General features: G+C 51.6%; 1 long non-coding RNA gene across 1 annotated transcript; it reads right to left on the bottom strand.

The window, feature by feature from the left end:
- Positions 1-775: 775 nt before the first annotated feature.
- LOC124515263 (uncharacterized) lies at positions 776-5,750 on the bottom strand. The gene is made up of 3 exons (XR_006962772.1): positions 5,606-5,750; positions 2,194-2,322; positions 776-1,725 (listed from the first exon to the last, which is right to left on the bottom strand). It is a non-coding gene; the product is annotated as an uncharacterized LOC124515263 (long non-coding RNA).
- Between the last annotated feature and the right edge of the window lie 11,071 nt (positions 5,751-16,821).

Genomic DNA, 16,821 nt, shown 5'->3' with positions numbered 1-16,821 from the left:
GGGCTCTTGCTACCAGATGTGGCTCCTCTGGATCGCAGGGCTGGCATGGCCGGGAGGAGGCCAGAGAGGCAGGGGTGTGAGAGACGATGCTCCTTTGGCTCCCCTGGATGACAAGCACCAGAGAAATGCTTAGGCAAGTGCTTGAGGAGACAGCTCAATGGCAAGGCTATTTGGGGAATTGAGGAGGACAGGGCGGGTGCCCCTCATGTCCCCGCTTCACAGTGTCCCCACGGGTGCTCAGGAAGCAGAACAGGTCCACTGACCCGGACACCTGGTCTTTGCCTTGGCTGCAGGTGCCCGATACTCCCACATTTGACACCGTTGGTCACAGAGGCTCCATCGTCCAGGGCCTCCACTGATGTTCTTCCTGCCTCATGTCATTGCTGTGCTTGTTCCTGAGCTCCTGATGAAACGATCCCGTTCCCAGCCTTCTTTCCCTCACTCCCCAAATCAGTGAGTCTGATTCCTGGAGGGCAGTTTCAGCCAGACCACTTCAGGGGCCACTGGCCGCCTCTGGTCCACTTAACTGGCAGGGCAGTTAGGTCACTTGGTTCAGCGTATGATGACCTAAGAGACCCTTAGAGAGGACTATGGGCAAGGCAGGCCCTTAGAGCATAAACAACTCCCTTCCTTTTTTTTTTTTTTATGTTTATTTATTTTTGAGAGAGAGAGACAGAGTGTGAGCAGGGGAGGGGCAGAGAAAGGGGGAGACACAGAATCGGAAGCAGACTCCCGGCTCTGAGCTGTCAGCACAAACCCTGATGCGGAGCTCGAACTCACGAGCTGTGAGATCATGACCTGAGCCAAAGTCGGACGCTTAACCGACTGAGTCACCCAGGTGCCCCATAAACAACTCCTTAAATCTAGATCCTGGGTTCAGCTGCTTGCATGAAGCTGGGGACAGTGCCTTTTCACTTCTTTCCCCCTAGTGCCCAACACGGGGGCTGGCAGTGTTGAGTTGCGGTGACTCAGTTGATGGACAAGTGAATGAGGTCAGCCAAGGAGCCTTGGGGCTCTGCTGAAGGCTGTGGCTGTGCGGTGGGGCCTGTGAATCCCGTGTCCTTGTCCAGGGTCGTCCTTATCTCCAGAATCAATCAACCTCCCTGCTGCTGCCCCTATGGGCTTGGGTCTCTCTCACGTGGGTCTGCTCCTCTGTGTCCTGGACACATTTGGAACACCTGGTGGCCACCCCTGCCACCCCAGACTCTCTCTGCCCGCAGGTCTGTCTGTGTATCCCTGATCCTGGAACTCAAAGCCTCTCTCCCTTGTTCCTTGCTGCCTGGCTGTCCTCCTGTTTCCGGCCTCCATGGGTGGCCCTGCCTGACCTTGTCCTGGCCTGAGGGGCGGGGTAGGGGAATGGGAGGGGTGTGCACAGTGCAGCTCTTGTTCAGGGGATCAGGGAGGGACCAATGCCTGCTCTTGTGTTCCAGTCCCTGGCTTGGGTCCTGGCCAGCCAAAGGGTGAACTGCCTCTCTGCCTGCAGCATCATCTCAGCATTCGTTCCGCTGGTGGAGCAGGCCCAGAACCGCTATGGAAGCTGACCGAGAAGGCCCTTAGCTGGGCTCTCCTTCCAGGCTGTTACTGATCCCTTTGCCTCTAGCTCCTCCATCTCACGACCTGCTCCCTGGACCATGAAGACAGGATGTGGCTGGTTTGGCTATGGCCAGAGACCACGTGGGCATGACACAGGTCCCAGGGCTGCACTTTCAGTGTCCCATCTGGGAACTGGAGGTTGACAAATAAGGTTAGGTTAGGGAGATAGGGAATCAGTGAGGGGGTGGGGGCCAGTGAGATGATGGGGGTTCAGTGAGAGGACAGCAGTTCAGTGAGGGCTTGAGGTAAAAGAAATGGGTACATAAGGCTCTAGGGAAATTAACTCAATGATCCCTTCTTAACATGGCTCAGGCCCCCGAGCCTACCCTGGGGTCTATAGTCAGCATGACTGTGAGGGACATGGCTGGGCACCTTGGTGCCAGGCACTCCTCCAAACAGTTGGAGGGAAGCTGGAGACCTGTGTCTGCCAGGAAGCGACCCAGACAGGCAATACCACAGTCCTGAGCACCAGACTGTGAGGCCTTAGGGGCTAGGAAGCCAGGGCTGGGAGTGAGTCCCTGGGCAGCCAGCCAGAGAGAGGCAAGGAATGGCCTGAGGCCATGGAGGGCAAGGGAGACCTTCCTGGGAGCTTCCTCCTACCTCTGGGATTCTGTAGGCTGGAAGCAACTTCTAGGAAGGCTTTTGGAATCCTGGGATGGCCCTATCCCGGGATCTCGAGGACTGCTCCTTCTTGCCCCTCAGGTTACAGCCCTTGGCAAGCTTCCAGAACTGGGAGGGGAAGAAAAGGATGAGCACTGGGACCACATAGCAGATTCCTGAGACTTCTCAGGAAACTCCTTCCCTTCTGCCCCCTCCCCAACACCCTCCTCATCCCTGAGTCACCATCCTTTTACAGAGGCCCTCCCCCTTGACTGAGTCAGCCCCTATCCCTAGAGAGTCCCTAGCTCTTTCTGGGTCTCTGTCCCCTTACTGAGTTCAGGTCCTCCTCACATAGCTGTCATACCAGAAATAAAGCCAGTTTTAAATCTTTCACATGAGTGTTTCAGGCACTGTCCTTTATTTCTCACCAGCAAGGAGGGCTGGATTACCCCTGGGCCCATCCATTCAGGTTCTATTGTCTAAAAACCTGAAGGGGCTGCTAAAGGATCACTTAATATATACATATTTTTTTATGTTTATTTTTGAGAGAGACAGAGAGACATAGCACAAGCAGGGGAGGGGCTGGGGCAGAGAGAGAGGGAGACACAGAGTCCAAAGCAGGCTCCAGGCTCTGATCAACACAGAGCCTGACGCGGGGCCTGAGCTGGTGAACGGTGAGATCATGACCTGAACTGTTAAGTCTGACACTTAACCAGCTGAGCCACCCAGGCGCCCCAGGATCTTACAATATTCAAATGTCCAAGCCTGGGCTGGTGAGGAATGGCTATTTTGCATACTTCCTTTTTAGTGAGGAAAAACTCAAAACTCTCCTCCCTCTCCTGCTCGGAGTCTGACTTGAGGAGAATCCTAGCTGGGCTCTAAACAGAAGGTACAACAATGCAGAATGTTACATGGGAGCTATTTGGGTACTAGACCTCCAGGCCTGGGGTGGGAGAAGAGGCCAGGATTTTCTCCCCATTCCCCAGAGGAAGCCAGGAGTTAGAACAGGGAGTAGAACCAGAAGAGGAAATGTTCTTGGAATGTTAAAAACTGAAGTGATTTTTTTTAAAGTAGGTTTCACGCCCAGTGTGGGGCTTGAACTCACAGCCTTGAGATCAAGACCTAAGGTAAGACCAAGAGTCGAATGCTTAACCGACTGAGCCACCCAGGTGCCCCCAAACTGAAGTGATTCTTAGGGATTTCTTGGACCCTACTCCAGGGCTACACAGGATCTGCAGATTACCACCCCCTTCTGTGTCCATGGCAGACATGATTAGTTGAGCATGGCACTCATTTGAGCAGCAGTTAGCATGTGCAATTAAATTCGTCTTCCCTTGGGGTGCCTGGGTGGCTCAGTAATAAATAAACATCTAATAAATGAATGAATGAGTGAATGAATAAACAAACAAACAAACAAGTAAATAAATTTGTCTTCCCTGAGTAGTTCAACCCTTTCCTTTCCAGATAGGGAAATTGAGGCCCAGAGAGGATGCAGGAAATGTAGATTATATCCATCCCGACGCTACCTGCCCATCCTAGAAGCACACGGGTCAGTCCCCTGGGAGGGTGAGGGACTAAAAGGTCGCTCTGGGTGGAATTGCAGGTGACTTTTATCAATGACTTTGTGCTTTTCTGCATTTCCCAGATTCTCTTTGAGCATGAATTCATTTTGTAATCAGAAGTCTCTTAATAATAATACTAGTTTGAGGCATCTGGGTGGCTCAGTCGGTTAAGTGTCTGACTTCGGCCTAGGTCATGATCTCTCTGGTCTGGAGTTTGAGCCCTGCATCGGGGCTCTGTGCTGACAGCTCAGAGCCTGGAGCCTGTTTCAGATTCTGCATGCGTGTGTGTCTCTCTCTGCCCCTCCTCTGTTCGCGCTCCGTCGTCTCTCTCAAAAATAAATATAAAAAAATTTTTTTAATTTTTTTAATGTTTATTTTTGAGAGCGAGGGAGAGACAGAGAATGAGCAGGGGAGGGGCAGAGAGAGGGGGAGGCACAGAATCCAAAGCAGGCTCCAGGCTGTGAGCTGTCGGCACAGAGCCCGATGCGGGGCTCGAACTCAGGAACCGCGAGGTCATGACCTGAGCTGAAATCTGATGCCCAAGCAACTGAGCCACCCAGGTGCCCCAATATAAAAAAATTTTAATAAAAAAAATAATAGCCTTTTTCCCCTAAACACCATGTGGTTCCTGCCTTAGGCATTATCTAAGTCAATCCTGACAATCACCCTGGGAAGGAGGTAGTATTATTGCTGTTATTCCCATTTTAAAGAGGAAGGAACAGGGGTGCCTGGGTGGCTCAGTCGGTAAGCATCCGACTTCAGTGCAGGTCATGATCTCACAGTTCGTGAGTTCGAGCCCCATATCATCGGGCTCTGTGCTGACAGCTCAGAGCCTGGAGCCTGCTTCGGATTCTGTGTCTCCCTCTCTTTCTGCTCCTCCCTCACTCACACTCTGTCTCTCTCTCAAAAACATTAAAAAAAAAAAAAAAAAAGAGGAGGAAGGAACCAAGACTTAGGGAAGTCCAAAAATTTGCCCCAAAGTCACATAACTAGTGGCACAGCTGTGACTCTAGCCACAGTAAACACAATTAAATCAATTAAAAGTTAATATCAGGGATGGTCTGGGTCTATGGAAGAGTGCTGATTTCCATGTTCTTCTGAATAATAGAAGTGGGAAGCCCCATTAGGGGGAAATGACTTGCCCAAGGTCACACTAAATGTGCTGTGAAAAAGCAGCCTGCACCCCAGAGAAGGTTTCTGAGCGGCCTGGGACGTGTGCAGAGGCCTGGCATGATTCTCCCACCTCTCCCCAGGACCCAGACACCTCTCTGCTCAGGACAATGGGGACACTGTGCCCTTGCAGAATGCAGGGTAGCAGGGTACCACCTCCTGCCAAGGCTCCTGCTATTCCTCTCTCGGCATGAAGTGAGGAGAGAAGGAAAGACACAGAAGAGTGAGGTAGGGGTGGCTCAGAGCTGAGCCAACAACAGCCAAGGACAGAGCCAGGCGTGGGAGAGAAAGGAAGGTCTTCCCTCCACTGGGACTTTGGGAAAGGGCCATTTTATTTGTTTGATTTTAAGTTAAAAAAAATTTTTTTTGGAATCTCTACACCCAACGTGGGGCTCGAACTCACAACCCAAAGATATAGATTTGCACACACGTCTGACTTAGCAAGCCAGGCACCCTTGGGAAGGGGCCATTTTAGCAGGAGCATGGGCTGAGTGCCTCCTCCAGCCTAGTTTTTGCAATGATCACCCACTAGTGTGCCGGACCCCCTGGGCATCTTTTTTCACTGTCTCCAAACACCACCCCCTTCTGTGTGCCCAGAGCATGGGAAGGGGACACAGCTAGACCAGCTCTCCAAATCTGTGTGGCCCTGCCCAAGCCGCTTTGTTTCTGAATCTTCTTACCTGTGAAACACAGATGACAAACCCTACTTTTCAGGGCTGTTCTGAGCAGAAGAGGTGGTCACAGAAGTAAAGGATCCAGAGTAAAGCAGCCCAGCAAATTCTGGTCATTAGTAGAGCAGGGGCTCTCCTCTCCCAGCCCGCCCCTCCCAGCAGGCAACGTGAGGAGAGCTTGTGGGAGGGAGGGGGAGGGAGGAGCCTCTTCCTTCCTACCCCTTCCAGCTGGGTATCAAGATCTGAGACCAGATGTGTGGCCAGTGACTCAGCCCTTTCCTGCCTGGAAACTCCTCCCTGCCTGCCTCACCGGGCTGGGCCAGGGAGGGTGAGACAGCAGATTGGAGGTCGGGGTGGCTGGTCCCGAGCAAACTCAGGGGAGCAGTGGGGGCAGAGTGGAGGAGGGAGACAGAAGGAGGAATGAGGATAGCATGGCCAAGCCATGCTGGGGAGGGCATGGGGGTGGGTGGGACGATGTTGAGGAAGAAGTTGAGAGTGCCCTTGAGTAGAGAGTGGCTGGCTCAGCCTGAAATGCTCATCTGCTCACCCCCTCCTCCTTCCACCTGCTCACAACCCTTCCCCAATATTTCCAAGCCAGCCCCAACCCATTTGCCCTACCCTCCTATCCACATACCCACAGGGTGCTCCCTTCCTTCCCTGTTCTCTCTTCCTCTTCCCAGCCAACCACCTCCACTTCCTCACCTCCCACTCAGCAGGTCCTTTTACTGACTCCTCGAAGCACGTGGAAGCAGCAATCTGGAAGGTTGTCTCTTAGTTGCCAAATCTTGCACCCGGCCCAGCCTGATCTCTCAGCAACAGTAGGCACGGCTGGGGCCCTTCTTGGAGCTCTTTTCTTAGCCTGAGACACCACCCTGCTGGTTTCCCTATCTCTTGGACAGTTCCCTCTCTCATTTGGGCTTCCTACTCCCACCCACTCCACCCCCACCCCCATGAACATGTGTGTCGTATAAGCTCAGTCCTTCCTAGTCTAGCGTATGGAGAAGGAATGGACTTTGACTTCATATGGATCTGTGCTCCACTCCTGGCTCTGCCCTTTACTAGCTGTGTAACTTTGGATAAATTCTCTGAGCCTCAATTTTCTCCTCCAACAAACGGCTTAGTATTACCTATGTCTTGGGGATCAAATGGGATAATGTCCATAATGCATTCAGCACTGCGTCTGGCACATAGCAAGTATTCAGTACTGTTTTGTTTTGTTTTAGGTTTTATTTATTTAAGTAATCTCTGCACCCAACATGGGCTCCAACTCAATACCCTGAAATCAACAGTCACAGGCACTCACTACCCACTGAGCCAGCCAGGCGCCCCTCCATTACTGTTAATATCCTTTCTTCCTGGCCAGTTTTCGTCCACCTCACTCCCAACTCCTAACTGCCAGGCGTGTCCTAGTGACACCTCAGGTTCCAAGCAAACACTCATCCTTTCCTTTTCCTCCCCCAAACACCAGGTTCTCTCTCTCTCTTTTTCTTTTGGAGAGAGAGAGAAAATGTGTGAGAAGGGAAGAGAGAGAGAATCTTAAGCAGGCTCCATGGTCAACTTGGGGCTTGATCCCACAACCCTGGGATCATGACCTGAGCCCAAACCAAGAGTCTGGCGCTCAACCAACTGAGCCACCCAGGCATGCCATCAGGTTCTCTTGTCGATGTCCCTATTTCCATGAATGCTCTACCAGCTTCCCCCAGGCCCAGCCCTCGGGGATGCCAATCCATTCATTCAGTAAGTGCTTACTAAGACTACAAAGCTCCATGCTATGAAGAGACTTGAAAAACCATTGTCTTTGCCCTTGAGGAGCTCACAGTCTGCTGAGGGAGACAGACGAGCAATTAAATATAATGAGATAATTGCTGTATTAGAGGTTTGTATGAAGGAAGCCAATCCAGGAAGCCTTCCTAGAGAAGGTAGCGCTTGAGTTGGCACTTGTAGGCTGAGTAAGAGCTTGAAAAGTAGACAAAAGAGAGCAGAGGAATCACTTTCTGGCCAAGGTGTGGCAGTGTGGTGTGTGAGAGGGCAGAGACTGGCTGTGTCTTTAGAGCCAGAAGCTCACATTTGCGTTCGAGAGCTCCCTTGGGGCAGCATGGAGGACTGCTGGGAAGAGGCAGAAATGGAGGTAGCAGGGAGACCCCGGAGGAGGGTTTGTGTTCAAAAGTTTGCCACGCACAGGCTGTGCAACCTTGGGAAAATCACTTGACCTAACTGAGTTTACATTCCTCATCCGTCAAAGGAGACAATAATAGGCACCCAAGGGGATGTTGGGGAGGGCGGAACGAGCTAATGGAAGGGAAAGTGCTGCACAGACACAAGCTGTTGTTATTGTAGACAATCTGCCAGGCAGGCTGTGTTCCAGCCACAGCCCCACCTCAGAAATGGCCTCCTTGAGTCTCCTCTGAGCTGGGCCCACATCCTCCCTGCTGGGGGTGGGGTACAGGATGCCTGGAACATGGGCACACACCTGACTCTAGATGCTGGCTCTCGCTGGCTGTGTGATAGGAGACCAGCATCTTCCCTCTCTGAGCCTCACCTCTCTCTCCAGCTGCAGAAATAGGGCCGAGAACCCAACCTGCAGGGCTGTTGGGAGAATTCTGTGCCACCTGGTAGGCGATCATTAACTGTAAACAGTTCCGTATCCCCTGCTCTCTGGCCCCCCGCCCAGGGCCTGGCACCAAGCTGAGCAGAGTGGGAAACAGTAAATATTTAATAACACACTGGCTCCAAACTCCTGACTGAAGGGACATGTGGAGGAGGCTGAGGACATCTGCTCCCCCAGCAGGGTCTGTGCAGATGTCCCCGGACTGCAGGGGCAACACTGCTAGATCCTGAGGGAACTCTTGTCTTCAGTGACTTCCTGGGGAATCCCAGTTAGCAGGGGCCCTCCCTGGGTGTCCCAGCCCCCTAACATGTCTCTTCTCTCTCTTTTTTAATGCTTAGTTATTTTTGACAGAGAAAGAGAGATCATGAGCTGGGGAGGGGCAGAGAGAAGGGGACAGAGGATCCGAAGCAGCCTCTGCACTGACAGCAGTGAGCCCGATGTGGGGTTTGAACTCATGAATCATGAGATCAAGACCTGAGCTGAAGTCAGATGCTTAACCAACTGACGCACCTGTCTCCTATTGTCTCTTATCCATTCACTGAGCCATTCCTCACTATGCCAACCAAGCCTGTGCAGGCACTGGAGATTCAGAGATAAACATGTTTGCCATAATGCGATTGTATGTGGCTTGATCAAGGACTGACTTTCAGGAAAATCAGACTGGAAGGAAGGGACTTAACGTCTCTGGGCCTCCATTTAACCATCTATAAAATGGGGACAATACTCATCTCTCTAGGGCTGTTGTAATGATTAAGGAAGATGATTATATAAAGTACTTAGGGCAAGACCTGGAAGCTGGTCAGTCTATCAGTAGTGATGATTTTTAAACATTTTTTAATGTTTATTTATTTATTTTGAGAGAGAGAGAGAGAGAGAGAGTGCAAGCAGGGGAGGGGGGGCGGACAGAGAGAGAGAGAGGGAGAGAGAGAATCCCCAGTAGGCTTCCAGCGCAGAGCCTGATGCAGGGCTCAACTCACGAACCATGAGATCATGACATGTGCCGGAATTAAGTCATTTAACAGACTGAGTCACCCTGGCACCCCAGTGGTGATGATTTTAAATCTTGAGGTGATGTCTGCTGGGCAAACTCTGTGGGTTGGGAGTGGGAGTAGGGGTGGGCGTAGGGACTGGAGGCAGGGAGGGATTCTGCATGGGGACGTTGGAGAAGGCTCAACACGAGCAGCATTTGAGCTGGTCCTGAGGAGAAGTGCTTTGCCAAATCGCAAAATGGGGAGAGGCAGGTTGGGTCCCGGGACTGAAGGGCTCTATGTTTCTAAGAGGCTGGGATTTACTCTGGAGACAACAGGAAGGGATTTAGCAGAGGAAGGGCAAAGTCCAGATTTAGCCTTAGAAAAGGTTCCCCTGGGGGCGCCTGGGTGGCTCAGCTGGTTAAGCATCAGGTCAAGATCTCACCACCTGTTGAGTTCCAGCCCCCCCATCGGGCTGTCTGCTGTTGGTGATGAGCCTGCTTCAGATCCTCTGTCTCACTCTCTCTCTGCCCTTCCCCTGCTCCCACTCTCTGTTTCTCAAAAATAAAATAAACATTAAAAGAAAGAAAGAAGGAAAGAAAGAAAGAAAGAAAGAAAGAAAGAAAGAAAGAAAGAAAGAAAAGTTCCCCTGGGGGCATGTGGAGAAGGGACTGAGGTTGGAGGCAGGGGTCAGGAAACTGGAGGAAGCTGGGGTGATCTGATCGTGCTGGGTGTTGGAGCCCTGTATCACTTAGTCACCTGCCTGGTGCTCACCTAGGTCAATGAATCAAAGGTTCCAGTCTCTGCTCCTTAACAGAAATTTATAGGAACAACGCCTATAGCTCGAAGAGTCGACCAAAAGACCCAGAGCAATCCGGGGCTGAGGGCCTGTAGGGCCTCCCTTCCTCCCCAGTCCAGAGGTGCCACCCCTCCCCCTGCCCCTGGGCCTGGGCCTCCCCTTTGTGAATCTGTCTGCCTGTGAACGTGTGGTTGTCTGCCGGCTGAGGCAGCAGAAAGAGCATTTTGGAGTGAAGCAGAGCTACATCCAAATCCTGATTCTGCTGCTAAGTTAGCTGTATGATCTTGGTCAAATTTCTTAACCTCTCTGAGTTGGTTTTAAGGAAAATGTTCCGACTTGTAGTATCTTTACATGCTTGTAGGTAAGTGCATAGAAAAAGTATACACTGCCCACTAGCATTGCCAGTGTTTGGGTGGCCTGGGGGACGTGGGTGAAGAGCCAGTTTCCCATTTTATCCCATTTCCTTCCGCATTGTTTGGGCCTTGTATACACTTATGTATTCTACATTATCGTATTTGTAAGGAGCCTGAATACTGCTACCAAACTCACTGGTTGTTGGAAGGATTTTTTTTTTTAACGTTTTTATTCCTTTTTGAGAGACAGAGACAGAGAGCCAGTGGGGGAGGGGCAGAGAGAGAGGGAGAGACGCAGAATCTGAAGCAGGCCCCAGGCTCTGAGCGGTCAGCACAGAGCCCGATGTAGGGCTCGAACCCATGAGCTGCGAGATCATTACCGGAGCCGAAGTTGGACGCTTAAACGACTGAGCCACCCAGGTGCTCCCAGAAGGATTTTTGAAGGATCCCGCAGATAAAACTCCTTTCATGCTGCCTGTGCAGAATTGACCCTCACCAGGTATTAGTTCCCTTCTCTTCCCTTTGCCTGGATCTGTGCTGGGTATTTGTGTATCTGTGTTTCTACTTGTAACTGTTTATCTCTTTATATCTGTATTTGTATAACAGGGCCTTCTGGATATCTCTCTCTGGTTTATGGGCCCCTGAGCATCTGTGAATGTTCTGTTTTTGTGCCAGTGGATCTCTGTGTATGAGGGTCTGTGCTTCTGGGAATGTGTGTATTTGTGTATCCGTGTGTGTCTGAATCGGCATGTCTGTGTGTTTGGGTGTGTGTGTGTGTGCGTGTGCGTGTGCGTGTGCGTACGTGTGTGATACGTCTGTGTAGCCATTTGTGTTTCAGTACGTCTCTGTATCTGTGTATGTTTAGACATCAGTTCTGTTGCAGTGTACCTGAGTGTTTATGGGTACCTAGATGATTGGTTAATGTATGTCTGGGTTTGTGCTTTACTACGTGCGTCCATATATCTGGGTATGCCGGTGTGACCTGGTGTGCGTGTGGGTGTGTCCACCTGTGTTTGTGTCTCAGTGTGTCTCAGTGTGTGCAGGCCTCTGTGGATTGTGGGCGGTTTCTCGGAGAATCCACATCCGGCTGTTTCCCTCTGATCGCGGGCAGGGAGCCTCTGCCCGCAGATCTTGACCCTGCTCCCAGCTTCTTGAAGGCCCCAAGTGTGGGTGTTTCCCTCCTGGCCCAGCCCTGGGGCACAGGGCCAGGCTTGCTGCCTAGGACTGGTGGAGTGGGTGTCTGCAAACACCTTGAGGGCCCCACCCAGCAGCCCCCTTCATGAAGCCTCATCAGCTGGCAGGTCACGCTGGTCATCCCCCAGTTGTGGGGGTGAGAACTGAGAACTGAACCCTTCTCCCTGGAAAGCAGTGAGCCCTGTGGATCTTGGGTCAGGAAATCCCTGCTCTCTTGGCCTAGGTCAGTGTCCATCTGGTCTGGCTTTTTGTGCTTGTCAGATGCAGCCAGACAGTTGGGAAACAAAGCACGTCTCCATGGCAACCCGCCTCTGCCTTCGAACTTGGGCAGTTCAGTGGTTTTGTGGACCCTTCTTCAGGCCCAGCTCTGGGAAGGGGGTAGGCAGCGAGGATGAGTAATGAAGTTTCTGCATATGTGCACAGCACCCCTGCACACACCCCAACACACTCAAATACTCCATACACGCACTACTTTCCTAGGTGAAATAGAACGCTCAGATGGGAAACTGGTGCCCAGAAAGGGCAAGTGTCTCACCTGAGGACTCCCAGCAAGTTAGTGGCGGGATTGAGAAGAGAACAAGGTTAGGGTAACTTTTTTTTTTTTTTGAGAAAGAGCATGGGGGAGGGGCGGAAAGAGAGGGAGAGAGAGAAAATCCCAAGCGGGTTCTGCACTGTCAGCGCAGAGCCCGATGTGGGGCTCAAACCCACGCATTGTGAGATCATGACCTGGGTCAAAATCAAGAGTCAGATGCTTAACCGACTGAGCCATCCAGGCACCCCAACTTTTTTTTAATCTTTAAAGTTTATTTATTTTGACAGAGAGAGAGAGCACAAGCTGGGGAAAGGCAGAGAGAAGGAGAGACAGAACCCCAAGCAGGTCTGCCATCAACGCAGAGCCCCATGTGGGGCTTGAACTCATGAACTGTGAGATCATGACCCGAGCTGAGATCAAGAGTTGGGCACTTAACCGACTGAGCCACCCAGGTGCCCCTGAGGTGCAGTACTTTCTAATTACTTATTAAAACAAACTGCCACAGGGGCGCCTGGGTGGCTCAGTCGGTTAAGCGGCCGACTTCGGCTCAGGTCATGATCTCGCGGTCCATGAGTTCGAGCCCCGCGTCGGGCTCTGTGCTGACGGCTCAGAGCCTGGAGCCTGTTTCCGATTCTGTGTCTCCCTCTCTCTCTGCCCCTCCCCCGTTCATGCTCTGTCTCTCTCTGTCTCAAAAATAAATAAACGTTAAAAAAAAAAATTAAAAAAAAACCCAAACTGCCACAGGAGTAAGTTGAATATTGTCAGTGAAAACCAAAATCATCACTTATAACTAGGGTTTCAAATTTTTAGTCCATCACAATGTCATCACTGTTTTCGCTGATTCACTCTGTGGCAAGTAAAGGTTATAAGTTGATTTATAAACTAAATTTATGCGTACAAAACATTGCTTTTATCCATTTTATCTCTCAGGCAAAATTCAGGTGGCTTTTGTTTGAGGGGAAAAATAAAAATTTAAGGCTAAAAGAAAAAGTCGGAAAACCATTTTTCCACACTGTGGACAAGCTAAAAGAGAGTGGCGATCAGATCACAGACTAACTGGGCACATCTGGGAGCCTGGAGCACACAGCTGGAGCTCAGGAGATGTGTGTTGAAAGAATGAAGGGAATCAGAATTTGTTCCACACTGGAGCCTGGGCAGCTTTCTCCTTTCTCTCTTGTTCCTCTGCTCCCTCTCCTTTTCCTTCTCCTCTTTCGCTCTCCCCTCTTCCCTCCTCAGCCTCCTAGGAGCTGGCACCAACTTAGAGCCAGGAGGATCCCACAAGGCTCTGTCTCATTCCAGCCACCCATCACAAGCACCTTGGGTGTTATTTCGCCTCTCAAGCCAGTAGGGGAAATGGGTGCAAATCGGCTTAGGACCCGATTCTAAGAGGTGCTGGGAAGATCAAAGAAGACCTCTGCTGCCTCAGGTGCCAGCGGCCAGAGGAGGGGACACAGGAATGCCCACAGTGGACAGGACCTGCTTGGTTCCTCCCACCCCCACCCCCAGGTTAGGGAGGAGAGGGGATGAGGGCATCAGGCAGGGAGCCTCTTTCTATCTTATCCTCCCACTGGAAAGCATCAAAGGTGGATTCTTAGTTCGTTCTGAAATAGGAACCTCTTTGGGAATCTGGTTAAAGCTGTGGACCTTTCTCCTGAAAAATGCATCCAAGGGCATTCAAAGTTAAGCTGAACATTTTGGAGGCCTCAGGATAAGTACTTTTCTTTTTCCAGCGGTTTTAACTGCCTATCCTTGCAAGCAGCTGGCATGGGATAGGGAGGCTTGACATAAAGCAAGCGCTCAGTTAGGAAAACACACACGCAAACACACGTGGACGCAAGCCAGTTTTAAACTCCACCTCTGCCCAGAGGTAACTGTGTGACTGTTGGCAAGTGACTCCATCTCTTCTCTGGCTGTCTTGGCCATGGAATAGGAATATTATGAACCACCCAACATCCTGACTTTGCAGAATTTCTCCTCCCTGCACAATAATTTCAGCCCCTCCAATTGGTCTAAGGATTGAGGGGAGCCACAGGTGCTCCTATTCTAGGCTGTGCGATTTGCAGGCTCTTTTCCTTCCTGGTGTCCCCTGTAAAATGAGGCAGGCTCAGCCACACCTTGGCCTGGCTGCCCAGTCTCCAGTTTGTGAGAAGGCCAGGCCCAGCAGGGGACAGAGTTGGAGCCTAAGGGAGGCGGGTCTCCCGGTGGAGAGGAGGTGAGGGAGTCTTCGGTGGGTATGAGGGCAACATCAGGGTGGTTCTGGGTTTTCCCAAAACAGAGAGGGCAAAGCTGGAGGGCCTTGGGGGCAGCTGCCCAAGCCTGGTTGTTGCTGGTTCCTCCCTGGGGTTGCAGCTTCCTGCCTGGTCAGGTGACAGACTGGCTCCAGGATGGACTTTGGGCCCTGCTGACAGGGGCTGCTGGGAAGTCTGTTTCCTTAGCTGCAAACAGGGCCAGCAAAGAAATGTAGCTGAGCTGAGTAGCCGTGAAGCTAGAGGGCAGGGTTGCAGGCTAGCCCTTCCCAAGCTAGTCCTCTCTGGGTGTCTCGGAAGCATGTCTGTCCATTAGGCCAGGAGACAAGAAGGAAAGCTGGGGCTGTTGGTCCGAGGGCAGCCCAGGTTGGAGTTGGGAAGGGAGAATGTCTGGCTGTTGGAGTTAACAGCAGGGAAAGAAAAATAACGCTGACCTCTCCCTACCCTCTCCTTCCCCACCTCCAAATCGGGGACTTAATCTCTGAGCGGACTCCTGGGGATTGTGGGTATTTTTTTAAGTTTTTTTTTTTTCTCGAAAAAGTTTTTTTAAAAAATTAAGTACGCTCTGTGCTCAACATGGGGCTTGAAGTCAAGACCCCAAGATCAAGAGTTGCATGCTCTTCCAACTAAGCCAGCCAGCGCCCCTGGGGGGAAGTTGTGGTTTGAGGGGAGACTTTGCTGGGGAATTATAAGAGCCACTGGCAGGGCCAACTTCATACACCCCGCTACCTGGCCCTGATGTCAGAAAGGCCCCACACTTGGTCTGCTGTTGCCTTCTTGAAAAAGATTTTTTTTAGGTAAGCTCTAGGCCCAAGGTGGGGCTCACACTAGGATCCTGAGATCAAGAGTCACATATATGCTCCACTTACTGAGCTAGCCAGGTGCCCTGCCTTCTTGAAATTTTTAATAATGTTTTTAACAAAAGGTCTTGCATTTTCATTTTGCACTGGCCCCTACAAACTATGTTGCCAGTCCTGGCCACCGGGAAGGAGGTGCTGAAAGGGTTGGTGGGGGGCAAGACTGATCAATGTTCCTCTCCTGATCGCCCCTTCCCAAAGCCAGAGTATGTTTGCCTTCCTCTCCCCTCCCTATGCTTCCCAATGCTTCTAGACTATCCAACAGGCCAAAGTCCTGTACATCACTCTTTCTCTGAGTCTCAGCCTTGCTTACAACACTTCTCCTTTGATTCTTACCAAGTGAGAGAGGGGAGGGGTCCTTAGGGCTAGCGTTGGGCTGGGCAGAGAGGACATGAGGACAGGGCCCAGTGTGATCCCTGTGCCTGGCCCAGTGCCTGACCCAGAAGGGGTGCTCTGGGATGTGGGCTGGTCCTTAATGAATGGTGGCTAGTTGAGAAACTGAGGCCTAGCAATGATAGTTATCTGCCTCAACGTTTGCCACAGCTGAGCCCCTGGGGTCACTCAAGGGGCTAAGGCAGGTTAGGGAGGCCAAACTCTGTACTCTAATTATTTTCAATGTTAGAGTGAGTGCTGTCTACACCATGCCAGGGCTGACTGGAGTGGGTGGCCCAAACAAATGGATCTCTGCCCTCGTGGAGACTAGGATCAGGAGAAAGCTATGTGTTCAGAGTCAGGTTGGGTGGATGAAGACAAATTCTAACTGGTGGAGGCACCACAATGCCCTTCTTGAGGCCCAAGGAGGGACTTCAAGACCACTGAACCCATGGCTGGACCTCAGGCAATTTCTAGTCCTAGGGACCAGGCAGAGACAAGACCTAGATTGCTGGTTCTGACTCCTCTGCTGCTGACCATCTCTATGCTGTTGGGCAATCACTGTCCCCTCCTGGCCTCAGTTTCCCTTTTGTACTTTGGGGGTAAAACTCCCCACCCTGCTTCCCTCATAGCTTGTTATGGGATCAGATGATTTAAAAGTGCTGGGTCAGCTATAATAAAGAGCCAGAGCCAGGGGCCTGGAGGAAATGAGCACAGCATTTTCATGATTCTTAAAGGCTTTCTTCCCTAAGAGCTCCCTTAGTCACACTTCTTACTTACAGATCTCAAAGCACCTTGGAAACCGTGAGTTTATCAAGCCCAAGATCAGCCCCGCTCTGTGCTGAGCATCTCAGTGGGAATCCAGGCCCAGGCAGGGATGCTCTGGGGCCTGACAGCGAAGTCCAAGGGTAAACCTAGGCACAGGTACACTGAGGCACCACTGTCCTCATTCCCCTCACCAAAGGGTGAGGCGGGAACCCACGAAACATGGATCCCAGCTCCACGTTGAGGGTTGACACTGGGGGAAGGTGCAATGATTTGGGGAGAAGGAGCGATGGGGTGACTCTCAATCGCCAGCCTGCCGAGGAAGGCCCACTGTCGGTCACAGGTCTCAGGTGCGTCTGAAGCCTCAGTCTCTAGAGCAAACCGTCAATACCGTCCGAGTTCTGGAAAGAATTCTCAGAATCCCCTTATTCCAGGAGAATTTCAGAACCATCCCATCTCCTCCTGAACTGTCAGGATACCTAGCAGTCCCGGGGTCCAACCCGAGCATTTCTCCGCCCCTCCTCATCGTAC

The sequence above is a fragment of the Lynx rufus genome, unplaced genomic scaffold, assembly GCF_022079265.1.
Source record: "Lynx rufus isolate CCGP_SWC_20201006 ecotype Redwood Valley unplaced genomic scaffold, mLynRuf1.p SCAF_2, whole genome shotgun sequence".
Classification (NCBI taxonomy): Eukaryota; Metazoa; Chordata; class Mammalia; order Carnivora; family Felidae; genus Lynx; species Lynx rufus.
This window is presented reverse-complemented; position numbering and strand designations above follow the sequence as displayed.